The sequence below is a fragment of the Helianthus annuus genome, chromosome 11 (genome assembly GCF_002127325.2).
Source record: "Helianthus annuus cultivar XRQ/B chromosome 11, HanXRQr2.0-SUNRISE, whole genome shotgun sequence".
Taxonomy (NCBI): domain Eukaryota; kingdom Viridiplantae; phylum Streptophyta; class Magnoliopsida; order Asterales; family Asteraceae; genus Helianthus; species Helianthus annuus.
In genome coordinates this window covers 28,140,615-28,157,427 of record NC_035443.2, presented here as the reverse complement: position 1 = coordinate 28,157,427, position 16,813 = coordinate 28,140,615, and the positions used below count along the sequence as shown (strand labels likewise).

Genomic DNA, 16,813 nt, shown 5'->3' with positions numbered 1-16,813 from the left:
CTTCTCAAGACACTAACATGATTAATATTAACATTACCTCGTGACGAACCATGTGAAGGGTTTACCTTGGTGTCGCTAGGAAGTTGACCTTTTCCCTTCTTCAATTCCACCACATCGGTTGCCAATTGACCCATTTGGGTTGTTAGTGATTGGATGGTCTTGTCACGAACTTCATCTTTTTGCATTCGGACTTCGTCAAGTTGGTTTCTCTTTTGCACTTTCGCTTGCATACTCTTCAACATATCCATCATTTCATTTCCACCCGACGACCCCCCTTGTTCTTGACCCGTTTGGTACTGCCTTTGATAGCCTTGATTGTTGCCACCTCTATACCCACTTTGATTGATATAAGGTTGACGCGAACCAAAATTACCTTGGCTACCTTGAAAATTCGGGTTAGATTGATTTGAGGGGTTCCCGTACCGAAAATTTGGGTGGTTCCGCAACCTGGGGTGGTAAGTATTAGAATTCATGTTGTTATAATTTCTACCACCCCCTACTTGACCTTGAACGGCATGAACTTCTCCATATTGCCCTTCCACCATTCCTTGGCAATTTTCAGCCGCATGACCTATTTCATTACATAATGCACAAACATCATAAATTTGGTTAGTGGTTTGAACATTACCGTCATCTATTGCGTGCACTTGAGGTCGGGCAATGGCCGGTCGTGCTCTCCTCGATGTTTGAGCTTTTCTTTTTGATGTAGTTGCCATGCTCTCCAACAACTCCCAATCATCATTCTCGTAATTTGTACCAAAAGTCCCACCGGTGATAGACATTAAATCACGAGCATCTTCGGCACTCAACCCCTCGTGAAAAGCATTCATTAATTCCCACAATTCAATTCCATGGTGAGGGCAATTTTTGATCATCATATTGAAACGCTCAAAAGCCTCATGAAACATTTCACCATGTTGTTGTTGAAAGCTCCTCAACCCTTTTCTAGCATCATTCGTCTTTTGAGCGGTGTAAAATTCATCCAAAAAGGTTTGTTGCATTTCCCCCCACGTATATATAGATGCTGAAGGTAATGTGTAGAACCACTTCTTCGCCTTTTCTTCCAAAGAAAGTTGGAATAGTACCAATTTAATATCATCGGCTGAGAATCCTTGACTCCCAAGAGTGTTACAAATCGAGTCATAAGCCTCCAAATGAAAGTAAGGCTCCTCCATTGCTAAACCCTTATATTTCGGCAAGCTTTACAATGAGTTAGTCCTCACTTCAAATGTCCTCCCTTGATCATTGTGAGCAATGACTACCGGTGAAGGATTATGAGTGATTACCGGCCTAAAATGCGCTTCAATGCCCCTCACATTTTCTCTAAGATGCCTCCTTGGTACACCGAACCTACCCCTTGGAGGAATAGGACCCATTGGCCTTGGTACATGCCCTTGTGGTGCAATTGGTTGTTGAAACTGTTGTTTTGGCATCTGTGGGCGTTGAATTGGTCTTTGGAATTGTGGTTATACGTGTTGCGGTAGAACTTGTTGCAATGGTGTAGGGCGTTGCATTTGTGGCCCTTGTGGTCTTGGCCGAATGTGTTGTGGTATGAGTTGTTGTTGCTGTTGTACTCCACTAACACTTGGCATTACTTGCATTTGACCTTGCATGTATCCGAATTCTCCTTGATTTCCATCACCCCCATAAGCATATCTGTCTTCATCAAAACCTTCAAACTCCTCATATCCTTCATCACACCCATCTCCTTGAATTCCCGAAGATTGCCCAAATGGGAGAGTCGAATACTGAAAACCCGATTGGTGTTGTGGTCTAAAAGAGGGCATAGCATGCACAATAGTTGAATTTGGTGCAATTATGAAGTTAGATGATGATTGACCCGTAGTTGGGGGAAAGAAGTGGGATAATGGTGGGATTGTGGTAGAAGGGTTAAAGGTAATGGCGGGTTCGACTTGGGTAGTGATCCGTTGAGTGACATTGGTTGGTGTGAATTTGATAGTGGTATTAGGTAAAGTGGTGTTTGGTGATGGTTGAGTGGAAGTAGGTATAAAGGATGAGGTCGTTTGACCCGTTGTAGGTGGAATTTGTGAATCAGCCATGATGTTTCTCGGTGTGATGGGTGAAGTGGATGAACCAATAATCTTGTTTTCCCGTACTAAAACTCTGTTTTGCCTTAGTGTTCTTTCAATTTCCGGATCAAACGATAGTGGTGATGACCTGTGAGAGCCCCTAGTATGCATACACATGAAGTACCTGAACACTAAACACAACCAGCGTAAACCCGAAAATAACAAAACAAAACTATTAAACTAACACATGTTGCGCACTACTCCCCAGCAACGGCGCCAAAATTTGATGTGATGTCGTGGTCACAATCAAATTTAATCCCAATAACAACTAATTAGCTAGCGGTAAGTGGGTATCGAACTCAGGGAGTATGTGGAAAATGTGTGATTTTATAGCTTTGCACTTAAACTAAAATTAACCTACAATGTAGAAATTAAAATTCAAAAGTTGGTTGTTTTGGATTTTGGAACTAATCTTAACTAAGAAAAATGCAAATCAAAGATTGTAGTTTGTAAACAAATTAGGAACAAGCGACCATCCTAGACTTCAGGTTTTAATCCACACTAATAGTTATGCCCAACTAGAAAGAATCACATAGACATGATTCGTGTTTGATTATCTATTTGTGATAAAAGGGAACTAAGTACTCGGATTATAAAATGCGAGGTTGTTACCCGATGATCAATTGGCAATTATCCAACCCTAATCCCTCCCATGATATCTTGATTGCCAACGACACCAAGAACGTATGGTTTTAGATTATGATCAAACAAAATTCAACACCTTACAAACAAACATTCAAACACCACAATAACTTAAACAAGCATTCAAAGTCATTGTTCTAGAAATTCAAGCACAAACATAGTGTTTCAAAAGTAAACCTTACATCTAGGATGATCACCAAAAGTTTAGCCACTCATGGCTTGAACAAACATCATAACAAAAGGATTAATGTTCATACGAATCAAAATCACAAACCGAATGTTAGAAATTGTTTAGAACCAAGCAAGAACAGCCAAATTCGCCCCTAGCAAGTTCCCAAATCGTCCAATGATGAGAATAGGTGAAAAGACACCATAAAACTGACTTAATGATGGCAGTTACGGTTCTGTCGCAGCCTCCACCGTAAATTACGGTATCACCGTAACTTACGGTGATGTTCAAAGTGTTACGGTAGGAACTGTCTGAGTTACGGTGGAAATTATCTGAGTTTCAGGGCCACCGTAAATTACGGTGGCCACCGTAATTTGTAATTTACGGTGGACCCCTAAAACATGTGCCTTGTTTCTTCTTTTGTTCCGCACACGACCCGTTTATCTTCCAACCCTCCAAAGCTGCATTTTATCCACTTTAAGCCGCCAAACCGCACCTGAAACATAAGCAACCGTCGTTATCTAATTCAAGATAATTACGCAATTAAATGAGGGATAAACTTGTGTTTTAATCATCATAATGGGTTGTCCAATGGACCACCCGTCAAAATCCGAGCTCAGATTAGTGATCTCCATTGCAAGGGGGTCATAAGGTATGAAAAATTTGATAAGAAATCTCTACTTGAAATTCTCATGAATTTAGGGAATCCGAAATCTGATGATGCATGGTTGTTATATGAATAGAATAGGAACGATATAGTGTCTAGGAGTGAACCCTAGACAACAATAAGTGAAATCATGTCTAATTTCTGAGAATTCCATGAACACTTTGAAGGTGATTCATGGGTTTTGTGAGAAATTGATGAACACTAGGGTTTAGAATGCTATTCTAGTGTAATTTGGTTCATAGAAACTGATTTCTGAAAAATTTGATGTTTGGTTCTATATGTGATAGCTCAATTGATGTTAATTTTGGCTAAGTAAAAAGCCATGAACTTGAATATAAAAGATATAAAATCCTGCCCTTTAAGTGTTCGTAGAAATGCCTCAAAGATGGCTCGAAACTGAAATTAAAAGTTAAAACGCATAATTGTATGTTTTGGCAAATTATGCGATATATGATTGAAAAGAGTTCTAAACGCGTCATGATTGTACTCTATAGGAAAAGATACCGAAGCGTCGAGTGGACAAGCCGGTGGCGATTTGCGTTTGAAGGGCGTGCTTTAAAGGTATGTAACTCGACTCGTTACATTGAGTAAATTGATAGCTTGAATATGTATAGTTGTGTTATAGAATAAAGGTTGTGTTGATTGAAGTGAACATGTTCGTTACTTGAAGTAATAGGGTAAGAATTGGTTAGAAGTCGTTTGATAGTCATCATAATGGAGGATTTCTGTAGATGAGCCAAACGGGTCGTATAATGGTGAATTAAGTAGTGACAAGTTGATTTAATAGTTAATATGGGCGGTAACAAACACAAGAGCATGAAGCCATAAGTTTGGTAATGAAGTGCCAGTGATAAGCCCCGGAAGTTTGGGTAAAAAGCGCCTTACGTCTACTATTAAAAAGGTAGCAAAATAAGGGTAAGTAGAACGGGTCGAATAATTGCATAGTGATCTTTAGTCGTCCGGTCCGTAAACCAAATTTTCTGTATGGCAACCATTATAGGTACGTCGGTAATGAATTTACAGACGTATAGGAAAAAGAATCACCTAAAACGGACCTACGGATCAAAAGTTATGACCAATTGAAGTTGAAATTTGTAAAATCTGGAGCTGGCAGGAAATGCAGGTCAGTAACCTGCACCTGCTGGAAAACGTTATCCCTCGCGCCACGCGACAGGATCAGTTAGATCCTGTGCGACACGCGAGAGCCGTCGCGCCATGCGAAGATTTGTCGCGACACGTGACAGACAGATTCTAAATTTTATTTTGTTCTTCGTGATTTGAAGCTGGAACTTGTTTTTACGCACTATATCAATGTAAAAACTAACGTTTTAAGTGGTTTTGACTTTAGGTGACAATGGGGACTTTCCGGATGGCGATCAAGCATGTTATCAAGAACCGAACACGAACTTTTGAAGCTTCCGCGTTAACTTAACTTGTCTAAACAATGTTTTTGATGTAAACGAATTGCTAATCATGATATGAATGTTTAAACTAGTTGGTAGTTGACTAGTGTGTGTTACTATAATACTTTGATTTTGTATTTATGTTGAATTGAAGTACTTTTCAATATAAAATTATGTATATTTTATTATATTCGATTGGAAATTAGATGGTTGTTACATATAATCTTGGCGTTTTTACTGAAAATTATATCTATATAGTGTTTATGTTATTGGAAAATTGTTGAAAATTATTGCGTTTTGATCAAAATATCGACACTTTGGATGTCGAGGTTATTCTAAAAACAGAGGAAACTCTGTCTGTTTTTTCGTTAAAAACCCGGATTACAAAGCATATTTAAACCTTAAAAACGACACTTGGCGGGATCCGAGTTTTATCATAAAATAAATATAAAGAATATAAAGATATCTTTATTTTGACGACGTTATAATGAAACCCGATGCTCGTTTAAAAGAAATATAATGTATGTCTTTATTTCGAATATCAATACTCCCGAACACTTTTGCAAACAAATATAAGGTATATACTTATTGCGAACATCAATACTTTCGAACGCTTTTACAAATGAATATAATGTTTATATTTGTTTCGAATGTCAAGATTTCCGAATACTTTTATAAAATAAACATAAGGTTTATATTTATTTCGAATGTCAAGATTTCTGAACACTTTTATACAATAAATATAATATAATGTTTATATTTATTTCGAACAACTATTATTCGGCGATTATTTAATATAAATATAATTGTGTATATTTATTTCACGGTCGATACTTCGTGTAATTTTATTAAATAAATATAATGTTTTATATTTATTTCAAGCGTCAACGATAGATTGCCGTACCATATATATATATTTATTTATTTATTCTCATCTTACGAAGACTACAACGAGACTTACCGCTATCCCTCTACGTTTTTCTATTCGTAACAACTGACACGACTTTGTAAAAATATTTATATTTATATATATAAATATATATATTCTAAATCACTCAAAAACTAAGTCGTTTTCGAGACCTAATTTTACCCCGATTATATACGGGATCAAACAACCATAGAATGGTTGATCTAAGTCAAGATAACACTACCTTAGAGTCGTTTAGTTAACGATTCGGTAGAGCTCGGACACGTAGTTTAGCTACGTTTAATTAGAAACTTATAATTATTCCTTGATTAGGAATGCTTTAGTTACACGCTAGCGAGTTCACATTCTTGGAATGACATCACGGAATCACGTTAAACTAGCTTTGCACCGGAATGTCAAGGTGAGTTCATAACCCCCACTTTTTACTGTTTTACATTTTTATAAATGTTTTCGGGGGTGGAAAGACATGCAAGTTTTTGCAAAAGAAAACACTATTTCGACGAACGAAAACACATATTTATAAACTCTGTTGCAAATGAATTTCAATGAATTCGAAAAGTTTACGAACGAATTATACTAAACATACCGGTTCTACAAAACGTGCATGATTTTCATGACTAGTGACGAGAATGTCCTAGTTACAACAACGAGACTGGGTTGGCCTGCGTACGAAAAACGAGACAACTCAGTGAGATCGTGTCCCCCTTTTCTTTCAACGTTTCGGTTTACAACTTTTGGGGGGAAATACATGTCAAACTTAGGTATGATTAAGTTATGGAATGAACTCTTAGATCATGTGAGCATAGGCTGTAACTGAGGTGCCATTAATCCTTTTGAGGACCAAGGAACAAAGGTCAGATCTAATGGGTACGGGCGAGCCCCACTCACGGTCTAGGGGTGACCACTAGAGTGCTGTTGTGTCCATTGTTGAGAGTTCGACACTTAAATTGCCTATGCGGGTTGAGTACCTCCTATGTCGTCGCAATATTAATGTCCCCGCAAAACATTAATGATCAACATGTTCATAGACGCTTTACATACCAACTTACAACACTATAACCTCCATATGTTTTTAATATTCATTTGACGCAAACTCATACTACATGTATTTACAAACTTGGGTAACGTTTCCAACTTATGTACAAGTAAGAGGACGGGTTGGTCCTGCTTACAAAGACTCTAGTGGGCTAGACCCGTAGTTTTCATACAACATGTCGAGAAAATGAGTTTACTAATTTTTCTGCACAACTTATAAAAACCGGTTATTCTAAAAGATTGATTCCAAATGTTCTACAAACAAACTATGAACTCGCTCAACTTTATGTTGACTTTTTCGCATGTTCTTTCGTAGGTTGAATTTTCAAAACTATGGATCGGTTGGAATAGGAGAACCCATTGGAATTCGAGTACTTAGCAGCGTTCATTTTCTAGAAGTCTTAGCTTATTTGCTTCTGCTGTGCAATGAAGATACCAGTCCAGTCACGCCAGCTCTGATATTTCGGTGTGGGACATTTATAGGGCCTGATCAGGGGTCTCTCGCGCCCCGCGACGGAATCAAAGGGGGCCGTCGCGCCCCGCCAGGGCCAAAAGGCGGCGGCATCGTTGCTGAGTCACCTGGGTTGTTGACGCGTGTCATGCCACGTGGCGGCTCCGGGCCGTGCCACCTATCCCCTCGCTCGCGGCCCACAAAGAACCAGAAGCAGTCTGTCGCACCCCGCGACAGACATAAATTATTGTTTTTATTTGTTATTTAATGAGGTAAAGGGGGTTTCGAAGTCGGTTTTCATATACGGGGTGTATTTTAGGACAATTGGTGTGTCTAAAGTATTTTAAGGAGGGTCATTATATCTTGGGTATAACCCCTGGACTGTTTGATAAAATATATAATGCACTCGCATTATGTATAGTAACCCAATTCTAATTTATCCCTACGTCACGAGACAGAACCCCAACGAACTTAGTCGGGCAAAGCCTTGACATGCGTTACGGGGCTCTAAATCAATCGGACAGGGTATCAGTGATCAGGGGTTAAAACACTTAAAACAGGGCAGGGTCTTATTATTATAAGTGAAATAAATTTTATAAAAATAGAATTTTGAAAGAGAGAAGATCACGAAAGATGTTAGGAAAGAAAGAAAAAGAATTGTGAGCCGTTTGAAATGCTTCACACCTTCTGTATTTATAGTAATTTGAAACTTTCCATGCAAGTCTAATGATTCCTTCTTATCTCATATGCATACACGTACACACAAGAATTAAATGCTCATGTAAACTTTCAAAATACAATTTGTTTAGATTTTTATTTTATTATTTTATTAATTTTATTCCAAACGTACACTTTAACTTTTGTTTTTATTTTGATTATTGTTATTATTATTTTACTAATATATATATTATAATTGATTCAGCTGCTTCACTTATTTGGCGCATATAACTTCTAAAATATGACGTTTTATAAAACAATGAATATGTTATTAGAACGAGAATATTTGTATCTACATTTTGAACCAAGTTTCATTAAAAAAGGAGTAGGTTCAAATATAGTGTATTTTTATAATTTAATTATTAAACGGTTCCTAGGCCCGTTTAGGTACTTCATATTTCTAACATTCTATTTACCCGTAATCTATTCGTTTAATAACTTTATTTTAAATTTTGAAATTTTCGGAATGTTACATCCTCCCCACCTTGTTTTAAATCTCGTCCTCGAGATTTGGGATACGATATCTTCTCGGGGTTACATCACGTCTTTTAGTTGGTTATCAAGGTGTTTGGGATAGAATCAAAGGATGAATATAAAGATATCATAGGATAACTGGAATTTAATGGTCTTAGTTTAAGGAATTGATGTTAAATGAATGAGATGAAATGATACCAATACTAAAGTGTCTGAGTTTCATAGATTAATCGAGACATAAGAATCAAATGTAAACGATTGTGACAAACAATAGGATTCAATGCCAGAGGAGAACTTACTTTGTTCATTTAAAAAGAACTCTGAATCAATAATTTTAATTGAAAATAGAAGTATGAAAAATGATTTGTCAATAGTCAAACCAGAAATCAGTGACGTTTATTTAAATGGCAAGGATACACCGGATAATACAATAGAATTTAGTGTATCATGGTCTTAATACATAATTGTATCAAGCCTACTTGAAATGATGAGTTAAACGAATGACGTATGAATTGATATGATTAGGGTTTTACTATTAGTCAAGCTACAAATTTGTACAGACACCGCAAGGTGTTGTAATGACTGAAAGAATTTAATGATTACGGTGACCGAACGAATTCACCGTTCTCGAAAATTTACTGAAAGTTTTAATGAAGTGAATCTGAATATTCAAAAGATAGGATGTTCAAGTGAAGAAATAAATGGACATTGTAGGATTAATTCAAAGATGAAAGAAACGTTGGAGGTACATTAGAATAAGAATTTAGGTACTTTTATCTTAACACAAAATTGTATTAAGACTGGTTTAGGATAATGAATCAATAAATTCGTACCTCAGGTGTGGAAATGAAATGAGTCCAAGTTTCAAAGAAATCTCCACCGAAAGGTGTCGTATTTTAACAAATGTGACTTTAAACAAGTTTACTATGATTCAAACAATGAGATTAGCTCGAATATGATGATCTCAATTCATCATATGGGATTTTGAATTGAGTGTATATTGTGAACAAGTTCAAACAATTGAGCTTGGTTAGACATATTCCAACAATGATATACGTTTTTGGCAAGAAATGGTTATAGTGAAAAATCCGGTAAGTAACTTTGAAAAGAAGGAATTGTCTAAGAAATCTGGTGACTGGATATCAAAAGGTCAACATTGTGTAATCATATAGATTATCAGAATGAGTATAACGAAATATTTATTAACACTCATGAATAAATGATCCTTTTGAAGTGTATTCTCATGCATGACAGGCAATGTACGACATAGGAATTTGTCAAAAGATGAGACAAATGAGAGTTGGCTCTTATAAAAGAAAAATAAAGACCTTTTATTGATGAAGTTTTGATTGGAATCAAAAGTCAACTAATACTTAAGTGCAGACAAAACATAAAGGTGTTTATTTTAAAAGTTGTTGTTGCCTCCGGTGTTGTAAACATCTATGCATTTTCCTTAGCTTCATCGGGGTTGCGATCTTCGTTTTCGGGTGCCTTAGATAGTTTCGGGCAGTAGGGACGAATATGGCCTGGGTCTCCGCATTTGTAACATACATTAGTTTTCCTTCTACATTCTTCCTCTGCATGTCCAGCCTTCTTGCAGAAATTACAGCGAAGTGTCTTCTTAGAATAACGTTTTCTTGCATGTTTCTTGTTATGGTTATCGTAGATAAGTTGCATGATTGCTGGTTTCATTTCTTTGTCCTTGCATAATTTGTCGGGGCGAATTTCTTATAAGAGTAGCTATAGGTTGTGATTTTCTTTCGTTTGGAAGATGAAGTTTTGATACGAATATCATGATTTCCATTACTACTAGGGTTAGGTTTGAAGTGGTGAGTATGCCTACAGTGTATAGTACAATCTTCGTTTATAGGCACATAAATCTTAATAGCTTCAATGATCGAAGGTATGACATTCGATATTCCTTGAGCTATTATATTTTCTATAGTGTTCCCATCCAAAGAGTTTCCATTACTAGTCTCAATTTCTTGATCACATGCCATTTCGTTTGACATCTGTATTACAACATGTTTAGATATAATTATCACAGAACTAGGTAATCATACAGGCACATTTTGTTTAACACAATTATAGTCATAGCTATCAGTTTCATGCGTTAATATATATATATATATATATATATATATATATATATATAGGGTAAGGTTCATGCGAGAACCACCCTTATTGCAAGAACCGCGAGAACCAATGTGAACACAAAATAAAATCTAAAAAAAATCAAAAAACTACTCAAAAAAATTTTTATTTTTTTTAATATTTTTCCTAAAAAATTCACTATATTTAGTTACCAAAAGAAAAAAAAACGTTCTTTTCGATTAACAGTTATCCATGCACATGTGCATATGTATCATTACTTCAAAAAATTCGGTAATACGTTATCGGAAATAGACAATTGCACTTTAATTTACAATACCATTCATAATTCACTACTTTTTACATTACCAATATTCAAAATGCACATGTGCATCATTAGGTATAACCATGATATAACGTGTTTTGTTACAAAAAGTTTGTGATTTTGAATGGAGAAGTAGGCCCATATACATGTTTTTTGGTTAGTTATATCTAGTGGTTGATGGTTTGGTTATAGTTGTCAATTTATGATGTAATATGTTGATTGAATGGTATACATGGTGTTTACATACATGTAATAAAGTGAAAATATTGGTAATGGTATTGTATTATGGATGGTAGGAGGTAATGGTATTGTATTATGGATGGTAGGAGATAATGGTAGTGTATTATGGATGGTATGATAGATGAAAGGGAAAATGTATTCAAAGTAGTGTACCAAAACACCTTATTTCATGTTAATACATATAGATGCACATGTGCATTTCTAATATTGGTAATGTAAAAACTATTGTATTACACATGGTACTGTAAATGAAAGTGCAATTGTCTAATAGTTGTAATGAATTACGGAATTTGTCAAAGAAATGATAAAAATGCACATGTGCATGTTTGTATATTATGGATGGAATGATAGATGAAAGAGAAATTAGTGTACCAAAACATCTTATTTGATGTTGATACATATAGATACACATGTGCATTTCTAATATTGTTAACGTAAAAAGTAGTGTATTACACGTGGTAGTATAGATGAAAGTACAATTGTCTAATATTTGTAATGAATTACGAATTTGTCGAAGAAAAGATACAAATGCACATGTGCATGGATAACTATGACTCGGATTTTTTTTTTTTTGAAATTTTTTTATTTTTTTATTGTAAACTAAATATAGCGAATTTTACAAAAAAAAATAGTAAAAAAAATAAAAAAAAAATTGGTGTTTTTTAGATTTTTTTAAGTGTTACTATTTGTGTTCACACTGGTTCTCGCGGTTCTCGCGGTTCTCGCAATAAAGGGTGGTTCCTAACGGATCGTTGTCCTCTATATATATTTTAACATTTCCTTTTACTATATATCTTATCAAATCATAAGGAAAATGTATATATTATATGTTTTTTTGGTGTAATAGTTTTTCTTTATTTTAATTTAACTATATTTCCAGAGCTCATGACTGGATATGTATTTAAAAGGTAAGGGTTTTATATGAAATTCTGAAATTCTCCGTCATTGACTCATTTATTATTCTTTTAAGAGGTGGTGCTAGTACAGATATTCTTAAGGTATCTTTTGAATTAAAGTTGGGTATCAAAATAGATCTTAAGTAAACATGTAGGTTTGTTTCTTCTGTTATATAAAAGCTTATCCTTTTTTAAAGAAGACATTTGATTATTATGCATACGATCAAGAAAATGGTATCTTGCATATTATACATATAAATAAAGTTTTAAAGTTTCCTGAAATATATATACATATAGTATAAAATGATAAGAATCCAATTACATAACTAATTATCCTATATATTAATAGACAAACCTTGTGAATAGTAATGAACCCTTCTTAACAAGTATTTATATAGTTTGTTGTAAAAAACAAGATCAGTTATCTGCTCTGCCTTCGTGGTTGTTGTGTTGGTTGGTTTCTCTATCAGCCCGGGTTCGAGTCCCGGTTTACGGTTTTTTTTTTTTTTATTTACACTCTTACATCTGGCTTAAAATCCCAAACGGCCAAACCATCCACCTACCCTTCTTTTTACACATACATACAAACCCTAGAGAAAGGAGTGTGAGAGAGTGAGATGTGCAGATATCTAGAGATGGAAAGAGATTCTGGGAGAGAGAATCGTGATGGACTGGTGGCTGACCACCGCAACCATTGGCGGCGCCACCTGATTCCGGCGCGTCAACGACCGCAACCGACGGAACAATGGCTGAGCCCTTGAGAGAGAGAAGACGCTGGCCTTGAAGACGGTTAGCATTCCGACCAAATTAGACCAGGTTCCGGTAACATCCGAACCCATTTGCAAGTTATTCTTTGTTATATCGGTTCAAAATAAGTCTTGTAAGGATCATATATTCTGATTACGTGAACACAAGTGTTCCGGTGAAGGTACGACTAGGGTTCTAGGAGCAGTGCCGGCAAAGATAATCAGTTGAAGATCCGGTGAGCGGATTAAAGCCTGGTGTCCGTAGGAATGAATCTGGGGTGATTACGGTTACCGGAAAAGCATCGTCTGGTGTCCGTAGGAATGAATTTCTCACAGGTTATATTAAAATTTTGTTCAAATATACAGTAGTTTTTATGTTTATGTAATTGATTAGTTGATTGTTTGAATAGTATTCATATAATTATCTGATTTTTTTTTTTGAATAGCTCTTAATCCCTGATTTTGAGGTACGCATATTTTACTTCAGAATCAGTTGTTGTTGGTCTCTTAATTTGGTTTTTGATTGTTTGTTGTTGTTTTTTTTTATAATTTTACAGAATTTATGTTTGAATAGTACTCGCAATGGGGAATGATGTGTTGTGAATAACTTCGGGTGAAGTGGAAGGACATGTAGGTAATTTATCTTTTACATTTTGGCAAATAATTATATTTTTTAAATTTACAAAATTTGTATAGCTTTCATCTCTATTTTTTTATAGATAATGCAAGGTACGTAGGTATCTTTAATCCATGTATTTACATGTTTCTACATAGGAAATCGATGAGAAGGCAAACCATCCGAGAGACGACCAGTGTATCAATCCATCGACTGAAAAAGTATGGCCATATGTAGAGGTGATGGGGTAGCCAAGACTAAGGTAACCATTGATATTGATTCACAAGTTGATGGCAAAGTTCTTAATTTTTATTTTTGTTAAGAATTTGAATACAACCCATACTCAAATGTGAAAAATATGAACATCTGGGCTAAATAAAATACTCATTTAATAAAAATAATAGGATTTGAGCCAATTAAAAGCTCAGATTAACTAAGTGGACGAATGTGGGATATTATTTATTAGTTAAACATTTATTTTGATTTAACATTTAGATTGTCAAGGGCCTTACATTTTATATTAATGGTTGGTGTCATTGAACTTTGATTTAAAGAAAGATGTTGGTCTGCAATAATAAGAAAATTCTTTAATAGATGTAAGGTTTTTTTTTCAGGTGTTATGACCATAAGAAATCCCACACTCCACTCTATTCTTTTAGTGACATGGATCTAGCATCAAGGTTTTGGTATGACTTGGGGTTTATCTCTAATAATTATATTGATGAATTTGTTATATTTTATTTTTAATTGGTTCGGTTTATTTAATTCGGTTATGCCACACACCATAGCTAAAACTGAACCGTAATCTTCAGTTAATCGGTTATGGCTTAACTGGATTATCGGTTAATTGTTCGGTTTGGTTAAAGTCGGTTAATTGTCTGGTTCCGTTAAGGTCGGTTAATTGTTCCGTTTAGTTTGGTTAAGGTCAGTTAACACTGATTTAATAAGTGTAAACCGACCCCCGATGGATTAAGAATTAGCTTTCCAAGAGGAAAGGCGATCTTGGAAAATTTTTACAATAGGATCCCAATGTTTGATGCGATTCATATTTGCGCCCAAAGGAATACCCAAATACTTAAAAGGGAAATCACCTTTTAAGCAACCCACCAAAGCCGCCAATTGGGAACACTCCTCTTCATCTACTCCAACGCCAAAGAGATTAGATTTATGAAAATTTATTTTCAACCCGGAACAAGCATAAAAAACCCTCAATATTCTGGACACAACCTTAACGTTCTCCATCTCCCAATCACCGATAATTAGAGCATCGTCCGCATATAGGAGGTGCGAAACCACCGGCCCCCGTTTGGAAGACGAATCCCCTCGAAATTCCCCGTATCACAAGCTTTGTTCCCTTGTTGTATTAATTATCCTATTTATTCCTTTATATTAACAAAATAAATTTCTATCATATTTATTGAACATAATATTCTGGAAAGGAAATTCATCAAAAGAAATAAATTTAATAAAGATATAAATCTTCTGAATTCTTTTTAGAACAATTTAATCTTGACATGTTGACTTATTTTGATTATAACATATTAGGACTTGATTCTTAGTTTATCATATTTATTTATGAAAGAATCATAATACGTAATACAAAATAATTTAAGTATCATTCTTATCTAAGAATACATATACATATGACTTAAATATAGTTTAAGAATTAAACTTAGCAAATAAATAAATTGTTTCTTCTTGATATATATGTACATATATTTTAAACCATATCGTTATATTGTGCTAAATGTTTTTGTACATATATTGATTGCATGGATGATATATCATTTATAATGTTGATACAAGTTATTAAAATATACATACATCTGATTTATATACAATTTAAGAAATAAGTTTAAGTTATTTCCTGTTGATATACATAGGTATTATGTATTAAAATCATTTAATTGCACAGTACCAAGTTGTTATACATATTCATGTTTCAAAAATACAGTTTTTTTTAAAATATTTTATACCTTCCATTGTATATGTATATGTGCTTAAACTTTAGAATCGTTAAACTATAAATTATGAATTGTAAAATTTTTGTTCATTATTAAATTATGGATTACATTTTATAAAATCATTTTAATATAACTTTATTCAAAAGCCAGAAAAATTCTATTTTGTTATTGAAAATATTTCATTCTTTCAAAATTATTATTTTATTAGGTATTTAAAACAACATTTAATAATATTTTAGTTTAGTGTATTATATTAATAATAATGGTGATATATATATATATATATATATATATATATATATATATATATATATATATATATATATATATATATATATATATATATATATATATAATAACAACATATCTTAAAGACTTTTCTTTAGAGAGCGTGTGTGTATTAAAAATTGGCTATACGTATAATTTCTGAATATTACGTAACTTATCAAATTTTGATGAACAATCTACATATTTAATATTAAGTAATACGATAAAGAGTTATAAAGTGATTTTCAAAGTATTTTAATTATTGTATTTAAACAATTCTGAAGCATTATATTTTAACAAAATTAGTATAATTATATATTTTATCAAAACTTTTGACACATACATATTTTTAAATTGAGTAAAACTTTTGGATATAAATCATAAAATATCCTGCTTTCACTAAATAATATTTTGTACTATAATATTTCAGTGATATCCTACCTAAGAGTGTTATTTTATATCTTTGATAAAGACATTAATATCAATATTGTATTATTATTATTATTATAAAATTTATATTGCATTATGTTCCCATATATACATATGGATATGATAGATGTATAAGTTATCACAAAATTTACTAAGACATGATATTATTAATATATCTATCATTTATATATATATATATATATATATATATATATATATATATATATAATATATATATATATATAATACAACATAACTGTAAGATACAGATATGGGTAACACATATTGGGAATTCAAAATTCGTTAAATATAATAAACACATTAAAATTTTATGTTCACAGGATAACACATAAGGTATTAATTTCCTAACACAACATAAATGTTTAATGTTTAGGTATTAGAAGAACACCTAAATGGCTTAAACAAGTGGCTTAGCTCTGATACCACCTTCTGTCACAGCCCTGACCCCTCCCCGGGTGCCGGAGCCGCGAGCCAGTCAGATGGTATCGGTGTTTATTAATTTGGCAGCGGGAATTTTCATCAGGACCGTAGTTAGGAAATATTTTTATCAGAGTTAAACACCAAAATCATTATAATATAATACTGGGATAAAACCCAAGTTGTTCTGATAACACATTTATAATAGACAAATGGGACAAAACC

The 16,813-nt window shown here is 33.9% G+C and overlaps 1 long non-coding RNA gene and 1 other non-coding gene across 2 annotated transcripts; both read left to right on the top strand.

Moving 5' to 3' along the window:
* The first annotated feature begins 846 nt into the window (after nt 1–846).
* LOC118484637 lies at nt 847–952 on the top strand. The gene has a single exon (XR_004873740.1). It is a non-coding gene; the product is annotated as a small nucleolar RNA R71 (small nucleolar RNA).
* A 12,183-nt stretch (nt 953–13,135) lies between these two features.
* LOC110891890 lies at nt 13,136–14,011 on the top strand. Its single transcript, XR_002565644.2, has 3 exons — nt 13,136–13,210; nt 13,432–13,504; nt 13,649–14,011. It is a non-coding gene; the product is annotated as an uncharacterized LOC110891890 (long non-coding RNA).
* Nucleotides 14,012–16,813: the final 2,802 nt, after the last annotated feature.